An 18,326-nucleotide genomic window follows, 5' to 3' on the forward strand; every position below is an offset into this window, starting at 1 on the left:
TGTGAAATTTGCCTCTCTTTTTTTCTTAATGAAAATTAAAGTCTGTGCTTCTCTGCATAAGTATGTGGGGAATGACTCCTGTGTTCATGTGCTGTAACAGCGCAGTGTGTTTGTGCGGATGTGCGCGTGTGTGTGTGTGTGTTCAAGTCCCAGTTTTGTGGTTCAGAGAAAGAATTTGGGACATTGTTCTCAAACCATGGAGGCAGGCTCCAGTTGTTTCTGGGGGTAGGTCCAGTCCGCTCGTTCTTCTTTCAGCCGCCCAGTGATTTCTATGTTTTGGTCCCAGTGTGACACTCACTCTGTTTTTATCTCCTCTCCAAGTAGACAAAAGGAGCAGGGGTGTGCTTTATTCCTTACAGCATCGGCGGTACTTCTCCCTACTTTTGTTCTGACCCACAAGCTTAAAACACACACACACGCACACACACAGCTCTGGGGGCCAGGTTTTCCCCACTCTGTCCTTTCCCCGGGTCCTTATCTGCTCTGATCTCTCCTGCAGAGGGGGAGGCGTGTTTATCATGGTTCACAATCTGCAGTCAGAGCCCTTAAAACCTCTTTCAGCCAGGCTAATAAAACATACACATTACTGTACTTTGGTCTGCTCTCTCCCTTTCATTTCCCCTCCCCGTGAGAAAGCAACAGATTTTTAGACCTGTTAGGATTGGTGAAAGCTGTGCTAGCTGGCATATCGATGGTCAGTGTCTCAGTTACTGAAAATAAAGATGACACTACCTGTGTTTACTTTACAGACGTGTGTGAGTCTTTGTAGACACTCTGCTAATGTTGGACAAACACAACTTTGCAATTGCTGTGTTTCCGTTAAATAAGAACAAGTTTGTTGACGTGATAAGTCATTAAAAAAACATGCTGCGCCATCATCCTCCAACTACTTCCTGTTGTCGTCTTCTATAGTTTGCGACAGCGGCAACAACCGATTGTTGATCGGGTGAAAAAAGTGTTTCCATTGCAGTTTTGCCCATGCAAACACCAATATCAATACGACCACAAAACCCCTTCGTACTACTGCCAAAACTTTTTTTTTTTTTCAATTGTCGTGTTTTTATTGAGCAAATTTATTTTCAAAATGTCAAATCGCGCAATTGTGGAAACACAACCACTGATCTTCGGCATTCAAATGAGACACTGAAAAAAGTTTAAGTACTGCAGGAGTTCTGAGGAAAAAGAGAAGGACCACCATGCAACATTTTGGAAGCCCAAAAGATTTAAATACCTGTTGCTAAACTCCCCTTCACACCAGATGAAGACTGCCCCACAAACTAAAAAGTTCTGCCAGTACACGGATGCTCCTTGTGGGTTTCTAGCGATATCTTCTAGTGTGGAAATTGCTTGGCACTTATAGAGCTACTCCAGGTTGATGGTGGCTTCTTATTATGGAGGTAGCAGCACCTGGTAATCCTGGGTGTAGTACGATGACACCAGTGGTGGTGTCTCCATGATGTTGGGTGTGATTGGAACCCCTCACCACGCCATTAAGCCAACAGGGTTCCAAGCAAGTCAATAGAACAATTGTGACTTGGTGATTGTGTTCCACCTTTGCCCTTCCTGCAACCATTTTGGTTGCGCAACTCTCTGACAAAACTTTCACTACATGGTTCTATTGTCAACCCGTCCTCAGTGGGGCCAATAAACACTGCAGCAGATTGCATCTCATCCACAGATGAGGCGAGAAAGGCTGAGCTTCCAGCAATTAGTGCACAAACAACGCCGTCCTTTTTCAATACATGTTTGTGATTCCTTCTGATTAGATTGGCTCAGGTATGCTGACCTTGCAAAGTATTTGTGCAGTAAGTATGCAGTTACCAACTGCTGTAAAACAAATTCCACCAGTGTAAAAATAAAATAAAACAGTAAAACATGGTTCCACAGCTCAGCCAAAGCTGATACTGTGGAAACCTTTTATGGATTCTTTCCAAAAAATTAGGTTATCATGTAATAGTCGATTAATTCCCATAATTCCGTTCAAAACGTTAAACGTTTGTAGGTTATAGATTCAGGGTCCTCAGTTTAAAACAATTTCAAGTATTTGTTTGTTTATTTTTACATAATTTGGGCTTCCAGCTCATAAAACCCACAAAAACAGAAATTCCAAAAATCTGAATACCTTGAAGAAAGCTAAACTATGAAAGTTTAACTTTTGAATGGAATTATGGGAATTAAACAACTTCTCTTTTTCCATGATATTCACATTTTTTTGGGAAGAGTCTGTATATACATTGACAAATTCCTTAGAATGCTGCAGTATCAGCAGAACAAGCTGACAGGATGTGATCTTCTAGCATTCCTGGATCCTGTTTTATTCAGAGGCCTGGTGTGAACTTGGTCACATGCTGAAGAACTGTGGTGGAAAGTTTGTGTTGACAGATAGACCATGGTGAAGAAACAGCTCACAGACATTAATCCTATTGGACGTAGGGCTGATGCTGGTCTCCATTTGTAAACCAAACTTAGAATTCTTCATTGTCAGACTGGGAGTATAAACAAACTGAAATGTCCCATAAAGTCATGATTAGAACTTTCACATTTGGTTGTTTCTCAAACTCAAAATCCAAAATGGCTGCCACACATTGGACGTATTAGTTTGGAGTGTTTGGGGGATGTTTCAAATGCAAACAGATGCATTGCTGTAAACCTGAATTCCTAATTGTCATTAGCCTTGTTATAGAGCGCAACGGTTAGCAGATCCCACAGGGTTTTGAACCTACAACCAGATCTCAGAAAGGTTAAAAATATCTTTTTGGCTTGATCTGAGTTGTGACTTTAAGATAAGTGAATTTCTCAAAGTTTAATTGTCAACCTGTGTAATGTTCTGGTCCCAATAAGGAAAGATCAGATGAATTTCTGTTTCAATGTCATCAACTAGTCTCTCAACAATTTGCTATTTATTCTTATAGCAAGAACTCATTCAAAGCAAGTAATTACCCAAAATATGAACTAACGGTTCGATACGATCCCATTTAAAAATAAACATATTAGTCAAGTTTATGTAAGACCATCTGAAGATTTTAAAGGCAAACGCCTTCAGGAGCCGCTAGAATCCTCTACAGTTGTGGTTCACCGTTTCAATGAACTGACACGACCTCGGCTGACGGGCGAGCTGAAGAAAACATTTCATGCGTCATCGCCACAAAATTCTGAGTCACAAGTTTGAAAATAAACATCGGCATGAGTCGGATGCATTTTGGAAACAAGCCCTGTGGACTAATGAGGCAAAGATGTTGTTAAATAAAACCTTTAAGACTGCGCGGCGCAGGGCAGGGCACCGCCACGCTCTCTGGCTTGTTTCGCAACCAGAGGCACAGAGAACAATCAGCCAGTGAAAGTGGAGTAGATTAAAGGAAGCAACACAAATTACTAATAGAAAAGCAGGCTTTACCTTGTGCTCCGTTTCAACTTGTGAACCTTGTAAATCAGCTTTGATTATTTTAATGTAATTTAAGATGTCCAGCGCAAACATGTCCTAAACTCACACACACGTCTGTTCTTCACATATTTTTGAATCGATGGGTGTGATTGATTCGGCTGCCGGCTGACAACCAGGCCTGATCAATGTTGGATTTGGCGACGGCCTCCGACCCTTCATCACTGTCGTTCAGAGTGGCCATCAAAACAGAGCGCTACAGAGTCCTTCCATCTCTCCTGATAAATAGCTGTCTGTTTTATCACAGCGCCTCATTATGTCCGACATCAGGTTTCCCCAGCAAATGTCGTTCTTCAACCTGCAGCGATGTCCTGAGCAAAAGGAAGGAGGGCGGCTTAAATATTTATGCCGCTGCAGACGCAAACTTCCAAAATCTAAAGCTGTTGGCTGAAATGATGGATGTTCCAACAAAGATGCAGCTATGGTTATGGTTAAGTGTTGTTGTTTGGACTAAAAGAGAACCATACATGCTGTTTTCTGTAGAAGGCAGAAAGGAGCAATTAGGGTGACCTCAGTTTTAAGAATCCAACAAAAATCTTTATTGTGAAAGCAGATCTGACTGGAGAGCAAAGTTTGACAAGTCAACAAAGGCTTACCAAGTCTTTTTCTTTTAGCAAGTCACAATTAAGTCTCATGTCTTTCCTTTCAAAACTTGAGTCAAGTTTAAATTAAGTTCTTGTAAGACGAACTTGAAACCACAATCAAGACATGCTTTGCTTTATTTACTTTCAACTCAAATCCAAGACCTAAATTTTAATTGTCATGTAATGCGGTGTGTTGGTCACATGCTAATGAAACTATTAATAACAATATTAGTTTGGGTCATCATCATCATCATCATCATCATCATCATCATCATCATCATCATCTACATATAGAAAAACATAAATGCAAACTTAGAGCTGGTCGTCTTACTTAAACAGGAAGGGCGGTGAAGGGAGCGTTAATCAGAGTCAACGGGTTCATGATGACTCTGCAGAGATCCACAGCTTCTGTTGCCAGAATAATTATATTTGTTTGTAGTTTGCCTCACATTGAACATGTGAAACAGGACGTTCTGTTTAGAACCAGCTGGGTGACATGCAAAACAGTTAACATGGCGCATTACCCAGAGTTCACAGTTTACACGGTGGTGGCAGCATCACACTGTGGGGTGAACAGAGACATTTTATTTTTTAGTTTTAATTACATTTTTTGTGTAAAATACAAAGAGACTTTGTGATTATAATTGCTAAAAAAAAGAAGGTAATTTTATTAAAGGGGGACTTAATGCAAATGCACACCACACTTTTCAGATTTTTATTTGTAAACACTTGTGAAAACCATAAGTCGGTCGCGCACCACCTTGTGTTGGTGTGTCGCTGTAAATCCTAGTAAAACACATCATAGTTTGTATTTGCAATGTGACAAAATGTAAAAAAAAAAAAAAAAAATCAGGAGGAATTTACACTTTTACAAAGCAGTGATAACAGCGAATCACTGCCTTCTCTGCAGCGCAGAAATGCTCTGCAGTTCTTAAAAACAGACCTCCTGTCACAATCTGCCAGAGCGGCCGTACTTATGAGACGAAGGTGCGTGACAGCCCTGCAGCGAAGCTCATATGAATCAACTCAGTCTTAAGAAAGACTCATGATGTTGAAACAAAGCTAAAACAAATCTAAAAGCGTGAAAACAGCCTCTCGGTGAGAACACACCCAGTCCAAAGGTCACCCTGTTGCACAAACACACACACACACACACGCACACACACACACACACATACACACCACCCACACACACACTGACTGCTGTCTTTGAACGCACCGTCAGTAGATCCAAGTTTTTCAAAGGCAAATCCAACTTTTATTTTCGCAAGAATACTTTTTTGTAATGAATGCTTATTACCCCCTTAACTGTCGCCTTCAAAATGCTAAGTCAGTATGTAGATGAGAACACTGGTGTCATCGTGACAGTTAAGAGGTCAAAGGTCAGTCCAAAGAAGAATTTAAGACTTTATTCCATTTTGAAAGCTGCGCTCTAGAACACAAATTGCTCCTCGCAAAGATAAACGCGCTCATTTATGAGAGCACACTATCATAACAGGGAAGCTTATCAAATATTGCAAAACATCAGAAGGCTTGTGCAACACTCCACGCGCTGTGGCGTACAGTCTGTCAAACAGTGACCCCCCCACCCCCAACAACCTTCACACATCAGTGCCATGGGAATGAGTGATATGATGGCAAGTGAAGATGTGACAGAAAAAGGCTTCCTGACAGGGAAGAGGAGAGTTAAAACAGTAAAGAGGGAGGAGCGGAGGGGGACGGGCTGGAGTGGGACCGTCACAGGTCTCCAGGGAAATCTTATCGGAGCAAAGTGGGAGGTTTGGGGTGGGGGGGGGGGGGGGGGGGGTTCCCACCGGAGTTAGCACATCAGAGGTGAGGGAGGGAGATTCGAGGATTAGCAAATGAACCGATGCGCCGTCCTCTCTTCAACTCTGTATTTACGTCTCATGATCATCTTTTGCATGTTTGTTTTCATCGCCTTGGTAAAGTATTTACACCCCTTGGGGTTTCTCCGTGTTCACTTCACGCTACAACTACAAACTAAATTGTACTTTTTGGGGATTTTATAGACCAATATAAAGTTCATAATTGTAAAGTGGAAGTAAAATTCCGCATAGGTTTCCAAAAAAATTGGAAATGGTTTACCTACCCACACAATCATCCACACCTACAGACACACATATTTGTCTAATCTTCATGAACAACTCAAGCTCAGTCAGATGGGATGGAAAACATCTCTTAACACCAATTTCTCCTTAAATTCTCAGTTAATTTAGATCTAGACTTTGATTAGACCATTCAGACACATGAATATGCTCTGCCCCAGTCTTCTGAATGCGTTTGAATATTTCTGCACCCTTGTATCATCTTGAATTGGATTTGAAACATATTCAGTAAGAGACAGTAAAAATAGTCATCATGAGTACATTAAAACAACCATGTAAATATATCAGATTTAGCTAAAACGGCTCATTTTAGTCCCCATTTTCCTTCCAGTTCTCAATTAAATACCATTTATTTTTTGGTTTATCTACAGCGGCCCTGAAGTGCAAATCACCAAACTACACTTTGAAAGACACAACATATTCAAACATGAAATAAGCACAATTACATTAAATTAAAAAAAAACAACAAAAAACACGACATTGACAAAGCCTGAGGCATCACTGATTGGACTTTAGAACCGGAAGTTATTCTGGCATTCGCTCTCTATTTGTGTAGATGGGCGGGAAGACGGTCACAATGCTATTCCTCAAATTGCAACAAAGAGCCAAGCTGAGCTTTGAGTACGTCCCGACTGAAAGTATTCTTGGATAGCGGTATCTACGTTTGCATCACCAGTAACATTCATATTTTCAAGAAACGCGCTAAAGCCAGAATAATTTCCGGTACTGAAGTCAAACATGTCGTAGTCCAATCAGCGATGACTTGGGTTTAACGCCGTAACCTGCCTCTGCTTCTTCTGTTCTGTCAAAGTCGTTGTGGTTTTTTAATTTGTAGCTGTGCTTAGTTTTAATGGCATCGTGTTTTTAAATCCATTGTCGTTTAGTGATTTGTTGATGTGGTTTGCACTTCAGGGCCACCGTAGCTATCCGAAAAAATTCCGATAAAATACATTGAAGTTTGCGGTTGTAAAGGTGGTTAAAAAAAAAAAAAAGCTCCATCTCAAAAAAGATGCTGAATCTTAAATCTTTTTTACAGGGCCTGTCATCAAATGACTACCTGTTCCAAAGCTTCTCCTTCGCTCTTTCACGTTGGTTTACTGGACTCGCTTCTCCTACTCAGAATCCCACTGTCCCTCATCTTCTTCCTTTCTCTCCGGTTCTGAGTATTTCTGTTTCCTCCCCTCCTCAGGGATAATAAGGAAGGGATAGACAGTCGAGGAAGTAGGACAGAAAGAAAGAGAGCTTACATAACACTCTAATCTGGTTGATTTTCTTTGGCTTCGCGCACCTTGTGTCACTCCAGTGGTCTTATGTTGGCTATAATATCAAGTGACAGGCCAGCTTTCCACTTCGACAAGCCTGTGTCTCTAAAGCAGAGCGCAAGAGAGAGGCCAGCATGAGAAAGAGAGGGATGTCTGAGGATGGGTAAAGGAAGGCAAGGGAGATATTAAAAAATAATCAGATGTGAGCTTGCAGGAGGAGCAGATGAAGACATGAAGGCAAAGAAGATGAAACAGAAACAACAACACGGAGGAAAAAAATCCACGCTGTCCTGCGTCCGATGCTGCTCCTTCCACTGGGTCAGCTCCGCCCTCCAGCAGTGCAGAGGTCGGCTATTCTATACGAGCGATCCAGTGACCTTTGAGAGCAAACATTGATGTTAACTTTACTTGATTTGTTTGCTTGCTCGCTCCACCACAGTGGTGAGGGGAGATAGAGCGAGCCAGGATAGAGAGACAGAGAGAGTGGAGTGTTCTTTTCTGAAAGTAGGCCAGTCACTGTCTAGAAATGTGGACGCTCCCGTTTCAAGCCTTTCCCCAGAGGAGGAAGCCTGACTGCCGTCTGCCCGCCTGATCGGCCAGTTCACTGTCCGCTGTGCTGCTTTCACGGTCGTCATCTGTTACGTGTTTCAGATTAAAACCGTTCACAGCCCGGGAAGTGGCTGGAAGATGAGGTTTACTTACTGACTAGTTCATGTGTTGCAAAACCCTCTAACCCAGTGGTCCCCAAACTTGTTCCTGTGAGGGCACATAACTTTTCCCTTCTCTGGTGGGGGGCCGGAGTCAGTTTGTAACAGAAAAAGTCCATCCATCCATCCATCCATTTTCTTCCGCTTATCCGGGGTCGGGTCGCGGGGGCAGCAGTTTCAGAAGGGAGGCCCAGACTTCCCTCTCCCCAGCCACTTCTTCCAGCTCCTCCGGGGGAATCCCAAGGCGTTCCCAGGCCAGCCGAGAGACGTAATCCCTCCAGCGTGTCCTGGGTCTTCCCCGAGGACGTGCCCGGAACACCTCACCAGGGAGGAGAGGTGACGTTCCACGTCCCAAGAGCCAGCTTCTGCAGCCGAGGATCAGACCGCCAGGGTCCCCTCCCTTGGCTGCCGCCCATAGCACAATGCACCCGACCCCTTTGGCCCCTCGGACAGGTGGTGAGCCCATCGGAAGGGGGACCCACGTCTCCTCTTCGGGCTGAGCCCGGCCGGGCTCCGTGGGTAAAAGCCCGGCCACCAGGCGCTCGCCATCGTGCCCCACCTCCAGGCCTGGCTCCAGAGTGGGGCCCTGGTGACCCGCGTCCGGGCGAGGGAAAACGCAGTCCAAAGTTCGTATTCATCATAGGGGTCTTCGGGCTGCACTTTGTCTGGTTCCTCACCTAGGACCTGTCTGCCTTGGGTGACCCTACCAGGGGCATAAAGCCCCAGACAGTATAGCTCCTAGGATCATTGGGACACTCAAACCCCTCCACCACGATAAGGTGGCAGCCCAAGGAGAGGTAACACGTTTATCACCTGCGCTGCCGGAAATTGTTGACAGAAAGCACATGGGCAAAAACCGTTAGTGAAACGGTCACTGGGACTGACTAGTATATACTAGTATATATTTCATTGAGGGAAACCTGGAATGCGGCGTTCATAACAAACACGTGTGTTCATCTGTTCTACCGCTAGCAAACAACCATACTGATTAAATAACATAAAAGTCAAGCAGTTCCCTAAAAGTCCAACAGATGGCAGCAATGCGCCACGCAAAACAAAACACCCACAGTTTACAGGACACACTTCCTGCTAAAGAGCCCCCTGGTGGTTGAAGAAAAATCCACATATAAACCGGAAAATACAATATATGAAAAAACATCTGAATGATCTCTGGTATTGTTCAGGGGACCGGACCAAATGTGGCGGCGGGTCGGATCCGGCCCTCGGGCCGTAATTTGGGGACCACTGCTCTAACCCTTCAGCAGTCTTGAGAGATCCATTGGACCCAGCGTCACACTGACCCTGCATGAGCTTTTATTAGTTTTTTTGTTTTGTTTTGTGCGTGTGGTTTTGTGAACTGATGGTCTGACGAGAATATTAAGAAGTTTTCACATCTGGCACATTTGGTCCACTTTAAATGGATCACAGTTCTTTTCCCTCATTGACTTTTTGTGCACTCAAGTGATCCCTGGTGCGGACCGATTATTTCAGTCTGCTTCTGAACGAATTCTGGTGCTGTTAGCTTCTGGTGTGAATAGTTACTTCCAAAGTTATTTTTTTCCATGTCTGCACTTTGTCTTGCCTCCGCATCATTTCTGTCCAATGGGAGCAATGATCGCAATTTCAGTGCAAACTGCATCAAGCGAAAAACATAAAGTCTGCTCTTGGCCCGGCCCAAACACAGGACTTCCCTGGTGTGAATACTGCCTTAGATTAATATCCATTTATGACCAGGTTTTTCTTCTGGGATTTGAACCATTTCATGTTTGGACATTGCTTAAGCTCCACATTCAGACCGTTCCAAAGTGCCACCCCACAAACTACAAACAGATATACCAATTTCTGCTCACTGCTAAAGATTTTTTTTTTTTATGCCCAAAATTCACACAAGAATCTGGCTTAATGGGTTTTGCCAGCCTGAAACTTCAAATCTCCCTGGACTTGCTGAATAGAAGCATCCCCCACATTATGATGCTGCCACCACCATGTTTCACAGTGACACCTGTGATTTTCACCAATTCTACTATTTTGCCTGTAAGCCAGAAAAAGCAGATTTCCACCAGAGCGCCTTCTTCGACATGTTTGAGCATCAACTACATCACCTGTGCCAAATTGTGTCAACTTTGTGAAAATAAATCTCCTATCAAAATAATTTGATTTCATGTAGAAGGAATAATAAATGAAACTGTTTGAGGAGCCATGTAGAAGCCTCCAGAAATGAGTGCTTGCGAGACACTAAAACTTAACTGAGATCAAGGGCACCAAACTTTCCACCAAGGCTTAGAGCAAAAGGTTGAGACCTTCAGTTGATCTGACCAGCTTTCAGAACTCGCCCCATATCTCTGACTTCATGGCCCTCTCTATAGTAGGAACGACCAACAGAGGCAGAAGGGATGGGCAGCCATGTGCAGGGAGCATGCGAGGACAATCACCAAGGCGCCCTGCCCACCCCTTATGTCTGCTTGGTGTGGCTAACCCATTAGCATCATGTAGCTCCTGGCGCTAATCCAACCAGGACAGTATGACCTTAATCTCTTCATTTGTCTCTGAGCTCCTAACACATCTGGCCGTCTCCAGATGCCGCTGACGGCTCTGCACAGCTTGCGGCGGGCGTGATAATCTTGGACAGGTTCTACGGCCCACTCCACGCATCTCTATAGATCACCCCTCACTAGACTGTGCTCCCTAATCAGCTCTGGCATTATGCATGGCTCAGACATGATGGGGATTACAAGGAAACCAGACTTGTCAGACCTTTACCTTATGGCCTACAACTCACACATTTGACCACCAGTCTCATTTTAAAGCAGACCGTTTAGTACTTGCAGCAGCTACATCAAAAACCATCAGGTCCGAGTGATTCGATTATTTGTATGTTCAGGATTTGATTTACGTGGAATTGAATTTTGTTTCAGGTACTGATAATTATTGCATGTTAATCAAGCCAAATAACATTATTACAGACTTAAAACACCAAAACAGAAGTTTGTAGTTAGTTGATCAGTTTAGAACAAAACAAATAAACAGTTTAAATTTTAAAAGGTGTGATGTGGGACATTTCTGAAACATGTAAGACAATATGCTACAGAATTGAATTTATTTAGTAGAGGTACCGTAGTGACCTCTAACATTTGCATGTTTTATACTGTAATGATATGCTTACAGCCTCTGAAGAGGACAGTGACGTGTCTGAACGTAATGATTCTGATGATGATAAATATATAAGACTACCTCCTAAATAGATTACCGTATTTTCCGCAATATAAGGCGCACCTTCAATAAATGACCTATTTTAAAACTTTTTTCATATATAAGGCGCATGGTACTCTATTATTACACATCCACATTTGTAAAGAGATGGTCCCCGAGTGCTTTATATAGGCTGCCCCAGTCATTGTTTCACTCACGGTGTTTGTGTTGCGATATTGTGCCCAACTGCTTTCTGGGTAACACAGACCAACCGACACGCAGCCGCCGCAGTCTCTGTCTCTCTTCCCCCGCCCCTCCGCCCCCCCTGGCTTTAAATGTATTATCAAACTTTATTAACAAACCAGCGGTTTGACAACTATCCCAGCATGCACCACACGCTTCTTCTTCTACGGGGGAAAATGAAGTTGGTGGCTGCTTACCGTAGTTGCTAGACCTGTTGTGGCTCAATATTGGTCCATATATAAGGCGCACCGGATTATAAGGCGCACTGTCGGCTTTTGAGGAATTTGAAGGTTTTTAGGTGCGCCTTATAGTGCGGAAAATACGGTACCTCATATTAGGTCACCCCACTAACGTCCCCCTGATGAGAAAGTCTTATATGGATGACATTTTTTAATGAATAATAGTTTATGAAATAAGGTAAATAGTTTCAATTAGAACTATTTTTATATCAGTCCTTGACTTTCATGTTGAATCACTCATTGTATTCCAGCTGTGCTTGTTTTTGTGGCATCCCACAAAAAACCCTCTTTAAAGAAAATCCTGGATACACCCCTGCTCAGCTTTCTTAAAGCTGCAGTATGGTACTTTTACATATTTCTTAAAACTATAACCACCTTGTGACAGTTTGAGACAGATAATCTGTGAAAAGATCAATCTCCTCCACCGCCTCCTTGATCTACTGTTACTGTCTGAAGACATGTACCGCTCATGACCAGAAACAACCAATCGGAGCCAGGAGGAGGGGCTCAGTGATGACAATCCAACAGCTTTCCATTCTAGGAAAACTTATCCGCCATCATCGGTGACTAGCTAACATTTGTGGCAGGCTATGTTGTGGCGAACCAGCTACAGAGTAGCAGAAAGTAGAGAGATTAATAAAAATTCAACAATATTTTAATAAAACACCACAACTTTAGTATAAACCCATGACTTGAACAAGAACAGGCACACACCCAAAAACTGGAGAGCTGTAGATCAGAGGAGAAGCAAGAAACATGGCAGGAACAGGGAAATAATGACATGTTATGTGTGAAGGGTTAAGAAATATGTTGATCAATATTTTTGTCTTTTTCTTTTAATATTTTGACTTGATGGATGCCACTTTGTCTGGCACCCCAGCACCCACCCCCATTACCAGTCTCTGTGTAATCTACTTACCATACAGTCTTTAAGAACTGTGTTAGCTGTTCTAATGTTTATTTCTTTCAATCTCTTGAATAGACATTTCAGATACGCTTCTAGATGTAGCACATCAAAGATCCCAATCAGTGACACGGCTACATTTTTATTTCTCCTGTAGTCGCTTCTTTCTTCTTTTTTTTTTTTTTTTTTTTTACATATTTAAATCTTAGTCAGATTTGAAAACACCCAACGACCTTTCTGCAGATGAGGTTTTGCAACAAAGTGGAGAAAATAACATATCGAGTGTAATACACAAGAACACACACTTCCTCTTTCCTCCAACGAGCAGACATAAAACCGCACTGCCAGTGGCAGAGACAACAGGAAATAGCTAAGTTGGTGTTTTTGTGAATTAACTTGGGGGCATCTGTAGTTGAAAGGTGTCTGGACTTAATCTGACAAATTATCTTCCAAAATCTGTGTTTTTATTGTTGTTATTATTATTATTATTATTATTATTATTATTATTATTATTATATAATGCAAAAACAAAAAAATCCTGATTGATCTCCTTAAAATCGTTTTCAACCATATAGTTTTGTGTCTTTGATGATTGATACAGATTTGCTTTTATTTCCTGTAGAAATGCATATCTCTTTAAAACTGTGTAAAAAAAAAAAAAAATTGTCAATCGGAATCTTGCTGTAAAAATGAATTCTGTGCTGACACTCATCCCTGCAGCATTTAAACATTTTTTTTTTTTTTGAGAGCGAACAATGGCGGCACAAGATTTTCCCCTCTGAGCTCTCGCTTCCACACGGAGCGAGGCGAAGGGAAGGAGTTTCCCTTCTCCGCCTCATCTAGGTGGGCTCTTCAGCAGGTTTGCAGCGGATCACCGGGAGCCAGTTGAGGATTGCGGGGCTGCTGGCCATCATCGGCTGTTTCCGTCGGCGTCTGAGCAGCCGCTGCTGTATTTGTGGCTCCGGGAAATGCGGCAGCATGTCACAGATGAGCAACATGTGATCCCGGGCGATCAGTATATGCCGTATCATTTCCCATTTGCGTGCCGTTGTGCGATGACTCACAGTGACAATGTGTCAAGAAGTCCCAGTTTAGAGACTGAAACTGGTGACTGAAAGGCCGACATTTTTTCTTGAATGCGTTTGTGTCAGTTTAAAGCTGGGGGAGAAAAAAAAAAAACAAAAACAAAAAAAAAAACTGTATTTATTATTAACGTTTGGCTTGCTTTTTTAAAATGTATTTATAATTTTTTTAAATTGTCATTATGAGCACATGATAAAATCTGCCATTATACTTGTTTTATCTAAAGAAAACATTCCAACACAACCTTTGATTTCCTCCCCCCCCCCCCAATTAGAAGCCAGCTGAACATGCAGCAAATACTCAGATAATGGCGTTTACTTACACTTTAAGGCTTTACTTAGAATAAAGCCAAACTGGGTTTTAGCTCTTTGCGTCTGTGAGCGTTTGTGCGCGCAGTCCTTTCTTTAGGGCACATGATGGTGACTTACACAGGAAACCCCAAACAGATCAAGCAGATTTGGGTGGCGATAAAAGCCGAAACCTCAAACTTCCGTCACCGTGCACATGATGTTTTCCCTCCTGTTTCAGCGATGAACTCGATGCCACACGTTAACGACCAAAAGTTGACTTTTTCAGCAGGGGCGCGTCACTTTCTCTGTCTTTAATTGAGAGCTCTCTAAAAGCGGAAAAAAAAAAAAAAAAAAAAAGAATCTCGCTTTAGAAACCGGAGCTATAAAGCAGGTTGCGCTCATGGCAGAGTTTAGTTCAGCTCTGAGGCCGCTTCCTGCTCTGCCATGCGTTGCATCCCTTAGTTTGCATCGCATCCAGGTTTTTCTTCCTTTTGTCACAGTGGGACATGCTAATCAATAAGCAATTAAAAGGCTAAAGGACAAAGGGGTTACACTGCTTAGCTACAAACAGAGACAGATTAATGAGGATGTGAGCCCTTTGGCTAGCTTAACTGGACCATCCACCCAATTTTCTTTAACACATGTAAATGATAATAAATCAATGTTGAGGTACACATCAGCTTCATGATGCGTAGACTTTGTTTTTTCCTTTCTCTGAGCTCCTTATAACCAAGACTTCCTTTCTAGCAGGCACGTGCAGAGGGGGGGGGGGGGGGGGGGGGGGGGCTAGGGGTGCTTGAGCACCTGCCCCTTTTGCTCCTTGCCCCCAAGTGCCCTTTTGGTCAATGTTTTTTTTTTTGTTTTTTTTTTTATATTATTATTTCCTAAGCACTCTTCTGACACATAAAAACATGTACTAAAGTTATTTGTTTTTTGTTTCTTTTTTGGCCTCTGCACGGCCCTGCTTTCTCGTAATGTCTTTATCCACACACACACCAAAAAAATGATATATACCAAAAACATGAGCATGAGTACTTAGCCGTTTTATTCTTTTACCCCAAAATTATAATCCTGAGAAACCAATTGGCCTTCAGAAGTCTCCAGGAGTCCAACTGTGTGTAATTAGATCTCAGTATAAATCAAGTTGCTCTGTGAAAGCCTCCTTTTTATTTTTCAATAGAGAACGTTAGTATATTAGTGGAATCATGAAGACTGAGGAAAAGAGCAGAAAGATCAGGTAGAGAGTTTAAAGCTGAGTTATGTTATAGGATTCAAGGCTTTCAACATCTTGTGTACAAAAATGGAAAGTTTAGAGCAGCTACAAAACCCACCAAAAACATGGCCGTCCTCCTGAACCCACACACTGGGCAAGCTATTGGTCAGCTCTCAGGTGGGAGAATCTGTCAATAGGATGATTATTAGATGGCCTTTATGAAAGACTGACAAGGCTGTGAAGTAAAAAAGAATTCTTTAAAGGGGGAATGTTATGTAAAATCAACTTTTTGTCCTGTTTTTTCAGCTTAATACCATGTTTTAATGTCATTATCTCACTACAAGCATAGCTGGAGTGTTGCCTTGTGTGTTTGAGAAATCCTTGAATCTCCCGTGGCAACCATTCAGGGTTTCCCCAAGTGCTTGCGCTCACAAAGCACTGCCTATTTCCACAGAGCTCCTCCTCAGAGCTTCTTGTCACAACACAATGGAAACGCATTGTTGTGATGAAGTCCCGAAGGTGGAGTGTCGGAAAAAGCAGGAGCTTCTTAAAGAGACATAGTTCCAATTTCACGGCGTCAAATTGCAAAGTCAAATGTCTTTCAAGTCATGTCTGATATTCACAGCATTTTTTATAAAAGCTGAAGGCAATAGTTACTCGATTGTACTTTAAAATGGCACCTTGTGGCTAGAAAATGCGTAACACCGCCCCTTTAAAAGTTCAATTTGCAGTTGGCCACAAGCCACGTAAGAGTCAGAGCAAACCGTCAGATCGGACCAAAACAGAGCTTTTTGGCTCACATGCAACACCCCATGTGAGTGGGAAAACTAACAACCTGAACAAGCACAATCGCCAGCTTAAAACATGGCGGTGGCAGCATCATGGTGTGGTTATGTTTGTTTGTCTAAAAGAGGTAGGACGATGGGTGGAGTTAAATGCAGGTCAGTCAAATATAGATTTACAACATTAAAGGGATCTTACCATCTTTACGTATACATAAATATATACATATATACATATATATGTATGTATCACAGGTACATTGTGCAGGACACAGATCATAAAAAGGCTCATACTTTACCTCCACATCTCCTAAAAGCTCACTCTGCCTCTTCTGTTCAGCAGCTACAGGCTCGGTGCACAACATTCTACTGACATCAGTGTTTTCTTTTGACACTGAGGCCGACTGTGTGAATCCATGAATAACGCTTAAAGCCCCAGGTTGCAATAAGTCTTAAAGGAACGTGGGGGGCGGGGGGGAGACGAGCGGGTTCAAGGTCATACAATTCCCGGTGGTAACCTGAACCAGGAAGAGGCGTTGGAAACCACCCATCCTGTGGGAAGGAGTAGCTGCCGCTGGTTTACAGGGAATTCACGCACAGCGGTCACGCTGCTTCTCACACCACTATGTTCCATTGTCGCTAGGCGCCGCGGCAACCAGAAAGCAGTTTACAGTTTGGTCCGACTGACAAAACCTGAGGAGCATATTAAGTTCGTCAGGCGACAGTTTAGACTGTGTCATTTGCTGCGGGAGTGGGAGGGAAGTGCGTTTGAGAAAAGATCCCAGCATCCCCTCTTGTTTGTGTTTCTCAGTGTGTGTGTGGCCCGTCTCATTACAATGCCGACACCTCGTTCTGCTGTCTTTTGACCTTGTGAGACAGACAGCTGTGGCAGATGTCTCCCATCAGGTTTGTGACGTCCACCCCCGACATCTTTGATATGACGAACCTGCTGGCAGCCCTCCCTGGGTAGTTGTTTGAAAAAAACGGCTTTAAAGAGAGCAGATTTGTGTGAAGTGAGTCGTGGAAACGCCTCACGTCAAATGATGTTTTTCTACCTGAACAGCTCTCGAATCCACAAGAATTAGAATGCTTCGATAAAGGGGCAGTTCAGAATTATGTAGTAAGGTTTTGCTAGAAAGTTATTAGCATTTTTTTTTATGTAGGTCAGCTATGACAGAAAGTCTTCCTATTTTCATTTAGGGTGAAGATGAGTTGTTTCTTAAGAATGAAACTAAAGACTAAATAGGAGACAACACTTCGACCAACTTAACCCTCCAGTCACAAAAATGTAATAATACTTTATGTTATGTTACCAGGTTTTCATTGAGACTTTAGACAGAAGTTGATGATGATTTACACAGGATATGAAGGCAGGAGGCGGTGCACCATCAGGGATCTTCCTGTGTGAAACATACTGAGAGCAGAACATGTAAAGCATTTTCGGTCCTGTTTCACACAGGAAGCTCATTGGTGGCACACTACCTCCAACCTCCATTTCCTGTGTAAAGGTTAATTGGTTCTCTGTTCCATAAATTAGCTTATGTATAACCACCATGTTAGTTTTTAAGCAACACAAGTCCATTTTACTATTAGTTCTTCCCAGATTGTATCTGGGTTTCAGTTTTTGGAGACCAATTAGTCTGGATTTATGCTTATTGAAAATCTGAAGTTTTTTTTTTTTTTTGCTCTCACTAATATGTCACCTGCTTACAGCCTTTTAACAGAACCTCAATTCAAAAAATCCCGGACTATAGTTTTGAGAAGAAATCTATAGTTTGTCATGGTGTGGATTGCCGCAGCAACTGTTGACATCATTTCTTAAAATCCTTTTTTGAAGCAATTCTTTTTAAAGCCGTTTCCTGCTAAATCCAACACGGGTCTGAGAATTCAATAAATTCAGGTTGAGAACATTATTTTCTCTTTGAAGCATGGTGACCTAACCAGAACGAGGGCATAAATGTGATTTGGTGATGAAGATAAGGAACGGTATAAGGGTTCACCACAAATGGGCCATTTAAGCAGGTCGGTTGTGTTTTCTACCAAAGAGAAAGACTTTAGAGCATTTAAACGAGCAAGACAGTAAAACAAGAACAGTTTGGTAAATATGCAGATTAGCAATGAGTGAATGGATTTTATTTTCATGGGGCTGGTACATCTAAAACAGGTTCCACATTGGAACAGTTCTGTGTGGTGCTTTGAAAAAAAGTTGTGAACTTTTTTCAAGGAGTCCAAAAAAAAAAAACATTTTAGAAAAGCAAAAAAATA

General features: G+C 42.4%; 1 long non-coding RNA gene across 1 annotated transcript; it reads right to left on the reverse strand.

Moving 5' to 3' along the window:
- Nucleotides 1-11,715: 11,715 nt before the first annotated feature.
- On the reverse strand, nucleotides 11,716-17,134 carry LOC103481986 (uncharacterized). The gene is made up of 3 exons (XR_536374.2): nucleotides 16,361-17,134; nucleotides 14,099-14,392; nucleotides 11,716-13,851 (listed from the first exon to the last, which is right to left on the reverse strand). It is a non-coding gene; the product is annotated as an uncharacterized LOC103481986 (long non-coding RNA).
- Nucleotides 17,135-18,326: the final 1,192 nt, after the last annotated feature.

The sequence above is a fragment of the Poecilia reticulata genome, chromosome 19 (assembly GCF_904066995.2).
Source record: "Poecilia reticulata chromosome 19, P_reticulata-male-v2, whole genome shotgun sequence".
Lineage (NCBI taxonomy): Eukaryota > Metazoa > Chordata > Actinopteri > Cyprinodontiformes > Poeciliidae > Poecilia > Poecilia reticulata.